This window comes from Arachis stenosperma, chromosome 1, assembly GCF_014773155.1.
Source record: "Arachis stenosperma cultivar V10309 chromosome 1, arast.V10309.gnm1.PFL2, whole genome shotgun sequence".
Taxonomy (NCBI): Eukaryota; Viridiplantae; Streptophyta; class Magnoliopsida; order Fabales; family Fabaceae; genus Arachis; species Arachis stenosperma.
In genome coordinates this window covers 105732647-105741027 of record NC_080377.1, presented here as the reverse complement: position 1 = coordinate 105741027, position 8381 = coordinate 105732647, and positions in this window count along the sequence as shown.

The following is an 8381-nucleotide window of genomic DNA, read 5'->3' as shown; positions in this document are numbered from 1 at the left end:
CTTTTAGTTTCTTGTTAGTTAAGTAATTAATTTTAATTTTAAAATTAAATCTTTTTCAAAATATCTTTTTCTTAAAAATCTTATCTTTTTATCTTATCTTTTTCAAAATTTGATTTCAAAAATATCTTATTTAACTTCTTATCTTCTTATCTTTTCAAATTAATGTCTTTTTCAACTAACTCTTTGACTTTATGTTTGTTTCTTATCTTTTTCAAAACCACCTAACTACTTTTTCCTCTCTAATTTTCGAAAATATCTCATCCCTTTTTCAAAAATTCTTTTTAATTGTTTTAAATTTTAATTTTACTCTTATCTTATCTTTAATTTTCGAAAATATTAAACTCTTTTTCAAAATTATTTTCAAAATTTTCCCTCTCTCTTCTTATTCTCTTTAATTATTTATTTGCTAACACTTCTCTTCACCTCCCCTATCCTTACTCTTTATACAGACTATTCATTCTTCTTCACTCTTCTCCCCTTTCTTCTTCTACTAACATAAAGGAATCTCTATACTATGACATAGAGGATTCCTCTTCTTTTCTTGTTTTCTTCTCTTTCATATGAGTAGGAACAAGGAAAAAGGCACTCTTGTTGAAATTGATCCTGAACCTGAAAGACTCTGAAGAAAAAATTAAGAGAAGCTAAGTTACAACAATCTAAAGGTAACCTTTCAGAAATTTTCAAACAAGAGAAGGAGATGGCAGCCGAAAACAATAATAATGCAAGGAGAATGCTTGGTGACTTCACAAAGCCAACGTCCAAATTTGATGGAAGAAGCATCTCCATTCCTGCCATTGGAGCCAACAACTTTGAGTTGAAACCTCAGCTAGTTGCCTTAATGCAACAAAACTGCAAGTTTTATGGACTTCCATCTGAAGATCCTTATCAGTTTTTAACTGAGTTCTTGCAGATCTGTGAGACTGTAAAGACGAATGGAGTTGATCCTGAAGTCTACAGACTCATGCTTTTCCTTTTTGCTGTAAGAGACAAAGCTAGAATATGGTTGGATTCACAACCTAAGGATAGCCTGGACTCCTGGGATAAGCTGGTCACAGCCTTCTTGGATAAATTCTTTCCTCCTTAAAAGCTGAGCAAGCTGAGAGTGGATGTTCAAACCTTCAAACAAAAAGATGGTGAATCCCTCTATGAAGCTTGGGAAAGATACAAGCAGCTGACCAAAAGATGTCCATCTGACATGTTTTCAGAATGGACCATATTAGATATATTCTATTATGGTCTATCTGAATTTTCGAAAATGTCATTGGACCATTCTGCAGGTGGATCTATTCACCTAAAGAAAACGCCTGAAGAGGCTCAAGAACTCATTGACATGGTTGCAAACAACCAATTCATGTACACTTCTGAGAGGAATTTCGTGAATAATGGGATACCTCAGAAGAAAGGAGTTCTTGAAATTGATGCTCTAAATGCCATATTGGCTCAGAACAAAGTGTTGACTCAACAGGTCAACATGATCTCTCAAAATCTGAATGGATGGCAACATGCATCCAACAGTACTAAAGAGGCAGCTTCTGAAGAAGCTTATGATCCTGAGAACCCTGCCATGATAGAGGTTAATTACATGGGTGAACCTTATGGAAACACCTATAGCTCATCATGGAGAAATCATCCAAATTTCTCATGGAAGGATCAACAAAAGCCTCAACAAGGCTTTAACAATGGTGGACACAATAGGCTGAGCAATGGCAAGCCTTTTCCATCATCTTCTCAGCAACAGACAGAGAATTCTGAACAAAACACTTCTAATTTAGCCAATCTAGTCTCTGATCTGTCAAAGGCCACTTTCAGTTTCATGAGTGAAACAAGATCCTCCATCAGAAATCTGGAGGCACAAGTAGGCAAGCTGAGTAAGAAAGTCATTAAAACTCCTCCCAGTATTCTCCCAAGCAATACAGAAGAGAATCCAAAAGGAGAGTGCAAGGCCATTGATATAATCAATATGGCCGAATGCACAAGGGAGGAGGAGGACGAAAATCCTAGTGAAGAAGACCTCCTGCGACGTCCTTCAAGCAAGAGGGAGTTTCCTATTAAGGATCCAAAGGAATCTGAGGCTCATACAGAGACCATAGAGATTCCATTAAATCTCCTTCTGCCATTCATGAGCTCTGAAGAGTATTCTTCCTCTGATGAGGATGAAGATGTGACTGGAGAGCAAGTTGCTCAATATTTAGGAGCTATCATGAAGCTGAATGCCAAGTTGTTTGGTAATGAGACTTGGGAAAGTGAACCTCCCTTGCTCATTAATGAACTAGATACCTGGATTCAGCAAATTTTACCTCAAAAGAGACAAGATCCTGGCAAGTTCTTAATACCCTGTACCATAGGCACCATGATCTTTGAAAGAGCTCTATGTGATCTGGGATCAGGGATAAATCTTATGCCACTCTCTGTAATGGAGAAGCTGGGGATCATTGAGGTACAACCTGCCTTGTTCTCATTACAATTGGCAGATAAGTCATTGAGAGAAGCTTATGGAATAGTAGAGGACGTGTTAGTAAAGGTTGAAGGCCTTTACATCCCTGCTGATTTCATAATCTTAGACACTAGGAAAGAAGAGGATGAATGCATCATCCTTGGAAGACCTTTCCTAGCCACAGCAGGAGCTGTGATAGATGTCAACAGAGGTGAATTAGTCCTTCAATTGAATGGGGACTACCTTGTGTCTAAGGCACATGGCCAACCCTCTGTTACAAAAGAGAGTAAGCATGAAGAGTGTTCCGAGGGTAACCTGAAACTGTAGGTCGATCTCAGACGAGATCTTCTGTGCTGGTCGAAGCTGTTGTGTCCGACTTGTTGATGGTGGCCAGAGCTGCCGCGTCCGACTTGTTGGACTGGTTGCACTGCTGATCCTTCGTCACCGGAGGGTGGGGGGTACCTGCAAGAGACTCCGATGCTTAAGTTAGCATGGGTATTAAACAGGTTTTATGTAGAATCAGAGTATGAGTTATACCTGGGTGCTCCAGTGTATTTATAATGGTGAGATGTGGCCTCCTGTGGATAAGATAAGTTTAGTTATCTTATCTTATCTTTATCTTATCTTTAAGTGAGGTCATCATATCTTCAAGGGAACCGCCTTTATCTTTCTGGGTTTTAGCTGCCTTTAGATTGGGCTGTGTTCCTTCGTTTTGGGCCTGCTTTAGGCTCCTTTGGCGAGTTGGCCGAGCTCTTTGAGAAGAGGTCGGGCATTTAGCCGAACTCTTTGAGAAGAGGTCGGGCATTTAGCCGAGCTCTTTGAGAAGAGGTCGGGCATTTAGCCGAGCTCTAGAAGAGGTCGGATAGTCTGACCTGAAGAGGTTGGTCGGCTTGTCGCTAAACATCCCGGGTCGGACAGGTTGACCCAGGGTATGAACAGTGCCCCTGCTTGAGTTCGATCTTTCCATGAGATCATGCTTTTCAGAGCTTCGATCTCTTTGGAAGTCGTGCTCGAGCATCTGTCTGGCTTTGATTCTTCATTGCTTTGAAATCTTTTGCAGATTTTTTAGAGGTTTGGTACTTCACAGTCCGTCCTCTTTTGAGTAGTAGTGTGGGTTTTCTACCCTTGCCTTCTGGATCACGCCTTGCTTTTGTGTTGACAACCCTCTGCTTTGGTGAAGTTATCCTTGCGGCTTGATATCCGGACTCTTAGTGACTTGTCTGATGACTTTTTAGTGTTCTTTGTATAGAACCTTTTTAGTCTCGGATGACGTACGTAGCCCTGTTTGAGATTGTGCCTTCTTTGAGTGGAGTTGTATCCCTTTTAGCTAAGCACTTTTGAGCCTTAAGGTTTTTTCTTAACCTTTTGGCTTGTTCTTTTTTGAGATTGTATTTGCGCCTCTTCTTAGCTGACGTCGACCTGTACGACTTTGCCCATGCTTGAGTTCGATCTTTCCGTGAGATCATGCTCCCTTTGGGGGAAGTCGTACTCAAGCATCCTGACTTTGGTCGATCTTGAGTAGTTTTATCTTGTGCGAGTTTGGCATTGCCTTTTTTAGTTTGTTTGAGAGGTCTTTTCAGCCTTCTTCCGACTTGTTTGTCTTCACTGTTCGGGCTTTTTAGTCATAATCCAACAACTTTTTAGGTATAGTTCCTGATGGGAAACCTTTTATAGTCTGTTTGGATGACTTTTTAGTGCCGTTTTGATTTGTGCTTTTGCCTTTTAAGTAGTGTCTTTTTTCAAGACTTCGTACCTTTTAGCAAAGCATTCCTGGCATTCCTCTGGCCATTGCGAGATGTCTTTGTCCCCTTTGTGGATCTTTGTAGAGTGTCGGTATTTTGTTGTCCGACCTCTTTTGATCACTGCCGGTTTTGTCCACTTCCTGCTTGGTTGAGGTGGTCCTTGGGGCTAACTTGTCCGACGACTTTTTAGTGTTCTTTGGTAGAACCTTTTTAGTTGGTCTGAAATTTTGATAGCCTTGTCATGGAGCCGTGGCTTTTTGGGCAAAGCTATGTCCCTTTTAGCGCACGCTTTTCGTTGGTCCAATTTCTCGTGTCGACGAGCTGTAGCTTTCGTTGGTCCGACTTCTTGTCGGTCCAAGCTGTGGTTTTCGTTGGTCCGACTTCTTCCTGTCGGTCCAAGCTGTAGCTTTTGTTTGGTCCGACTTTTTCTTGTTGTTCCAAGCTGTAGCTTTGGGCCGACTTCTTCATGTCAGTCGCTTCTAAGTTATTTCTAGTAATCCTCTTTATTGGACCTCTGTCAGGTCTCTTTCAGGGATTACTTTTTATAACTTTTTTGTTTTATGGGATGACTTCTTTACGTCAGTCCCTTCTCCAAGTTATTTTTGTAATCCTCTTTCTTGGACCTTTGTCAGATCTCTTTCAGGGATTACTTTTATAACTTGTCCGTTGTAGGAGACCGACTTCTTTATGTCGATCTCTTCTAAGTTATTTCGTAACCCTCTTTCTTTGGACCTTTGTCAGGTCTCTTTCAGGGATTACTTCTATAACTTTATTGTTTATGGGATGACTTCTTTACGTCAGTCCCTTATCCAAGTTATTTTTGTAATCCTCTTTCTTGGACCTTTGTCAGATCTCTTTCAGGGATTACTTTTATAACTTGTCCGTTGTAGGAGACCGACTTCTTTATGTCGATCTCTTCTAAGTTATTTCGTAACCCTCTTTCTTTGGACCTTTGTCAGGTCTCTTTCAGGGATTACTTCTATAACTTTATTGTTTATGGGATGACTTCTTTACGTCAGTCCCTTCTCCAAGTTATTTTGGTAATCCTCTTTCTTGGACCTTTGTCAGATCTCTTTCAGGGATTTGCTGATAACTTGGGTTGACTTGGTCCGACTTCTCAACGTCGGCCAGTTTACTATTTTAGCAATCCGTAAGACCTCGTCAGGTTTCTTTTTTTGGATCACTTTCGATAACTTCTTACATTATTCTGTGTTCATCTTTGCCGATTTTGTCGTGATCGGGCGATGATTTTGGTGTTTCACCTTGCCGACCCGCCGTAGTCTTGGTAGGAAACTTTTTAGGGAATCTGCAATCTTTTAAACAATAATATAAAGATAAGAGTGTGTACATGTTAGTACTTTACCTTTCTAGGTCGGGCAATTTTTTTTGGATCTCGGCCTGGCGCCTTTTTTAGATTGCAGGCATGCCATGACCTTGGTAGCTCTTGCCTTTCAAGTTCGGGCAGTCTGTAGCAACCTTTCCCCAGTTCTTCTAAACAACTTGGTATGGTCCTTTCCAGTTGGGTGCTAGCTTTCCTTCTCCAGGTTGAGTTGTTCCGATATCATTTCGGATTAGGATAAGGTTGTTGTTGGCAAAGCTTCGCTGTACTGTCTTCTGATTGTATCTTGAGGCCATTCGACGTTTTTAACGCCTCTTCCTTGATCGGAGCTCTCTCTCGGACTCTTGGAAGTAGGTCGAGTTCTTTCCTTTGGATTTGGGAGTTGACCTCTTCATTGTAGAAGATCATTCTTGGGGGATCCTTCTTCGATCTCTACTGGGATCATTGCCTCCATTTCGTAAATCAATCGGAAGGGTGATTCCCCCGTGGTGAAGTGTGGAGTTGTCCGATATGCCCATAGGACTTGTGGGAGCTCTTCAGCCCAAGCTCCCTTTGTGTCCTTTTAGTCTCCGTTTTAACCTAGCTAGTATGACTTTGTTGGCAGCTTCTGCTTGTCCATTGGCTTGTGGGTGTTCTACGGATGTGAATTGGTGCTTTATTTTCAAGTTAGCCACTCTTTTCTTGAAACCTGTGTCCGTGAATTGAGTGTCATTGTTTGTGGTGATGGAGTAAGAAACCCCAAACCTTGTAATAATGTTCTTGTACAAGAATTTCTGACTTCTTTGAGCAGTGGCATTAGCTAGGGCTCTGCCTCAATCCATTTTGTGAAGTAATCCACCCCTAAAATGAGGAACTTGACTTGTCCCGATCCTTGGAAAAATAGTCCAAGGAGGTCGAGTCCCCTCTTTGCGAACGGCCAAGGTGATGTTACACTGATGAGCTCCTCTGGTGGGGCAATGTGGAAGTTGGCATGCTTTTTGATGTAAAGCTTTGACTTTGTATTTGGGTTTTTGCTCTGTTGTTGCCTCCAAAGGGTGCCCTTGGACTTTTGTGTGAGTCCTGGGGTTTCCCTTTTACTGCCACGTCTGTCACTTTATGTTTTACTGTTATTGTCCGAGTTGTTTCCTTATTTGCCCGAGTTGTTTGGTAGTAATTCCATAGTCGACCTATGTCTTTGAGATGTCTACTAAGATCCCGGACAGCGTGTCTGATTAGCTGGATTTCATAGTTTAAATGCGTGTTTACTGTGGCTGACCCTGAGTACATCCCTTATACCGCCTTCGAGACCGATTTGTTGTGGTCTTGTAATGTAGCTCGGATGAGGCTTCTGTTATTGCCCCTTGGTTGGCTAGTTTTGAAAATGCATCAGCTCGGGCATTCTGCTCTCAAGGTATGTGTCGGACCTCATATCCCCGAATTGTCCGAGCTGTTGGTGCTGGCTGGTTTTGAAAATGTATAAGCTTGGGCATTCTATGTGTCGGACTTCATTTTTCTCCGATTTGTCCGAGTTGTTGGTGCTGGCTGCATTAGCTCGGGCATTCTACGTGTCAGACTTTATTTTCCCCGATTTGTCCGAGCTATTTTCTGTTTTTGTCCAGAGTCCCCCGGATTGTCCGAGATGTTCTCTGGTTTTGTCCAAGGTCTCTCGAATTATCCGAGCTGTCCTCTGTAGGATTCTTCCAGCTAAGTTTGTTTTCTGCAGGATGCCCTTTATTGGCTGGTTGGTTGGAACTCTGATAGTGTGAGCTTGAAAGTATGGGTGGAGTCGTCGAGAGGTGAGTATGAGGGTGTAGGCGAACTTTTTCTATCTGTTGATAGGTTAGTTCGGTCCCTTGTAAAGCTTTGCTGATGAAGTAGACGGGTTGTTTCCCACCTTCGTCTTCTCTGACTAGTGCTGAGGCTATTGCCTGACTTCCCACTGCGAGGTATAATGAGTTCTTCATTTTCCCGTGGTCTGGAAAGGATGGGTGGTTGCCCCAAGGATTTCGAAATCTCGGAAGGCTTGTTCGTACTCCGTTGTCCTTTTCAACTCGTCTGACCTCCTTGGTGTGAGGTGGACGTTCAACTCGTCCGACCTCTTTGGGGTGAGGTAGATGTTTAACTCATCCGACCTCTTGGTTGTGAGGTGGACCTTCAACTTGTCCGACCTCTTTGGTGTGAGGTGGACCTTCAATTTGCCCGACATCTTCGGTGTGAGATGGACCTTCAACTTGTCCGACCTCTTTGGTGTGATGTGGACTTTAACTCGCCCGACCTCTTCCGTGTGAGGTGGACCTTCAACTCGTCCGACCTCTTTGGTGTGAGGTGGACCTTCAACTCGTCCGACCTCTTCGGTGTGAGGTGGACCTTCAACTCGTCCGACCTCTTTGGTGTGAGGTGGACCTTCAATTCGTCCGACCTCTTCGGTGTGAGGTGGACCTTCAACTCGTCCGACCTCTTCGGTGTGAGGTGGACCTTCAATTCGTCCGACCTCTTCGGTGTGAGGTGGACCTTCAACTCGTCCGACCTCTTTGGTGTGAGGTGGACCTTCACTTGCCCAATTTTTTGTTATGAGGTGGGCCTTCAACTCGTCCGACCTCTTTCTCCTTTTTGCTTTTGATTGGGCGAGGTGGTGGGATCTTCTCCGATTGATCTTCTCTTTTCTTGGACTCTTTATCCTTGTCCCGTGGTGGGTTAGGAGAATTCGGTTTTTTAGCTTTCTCCTAGTCGAGAGTTCTCTTCCATGTTGATGTATTTCTGTTCCCGTTCCTGTACCTCGTTCAGAGATGTTGGGTGCTTTTTTGGATATTGAGTGGCTGAGAGGTCCTTCTCTTAGGCCATTGATGAGTCCCATGATGGCCGCTTTTGTTGGAAGACTTTGTATGTC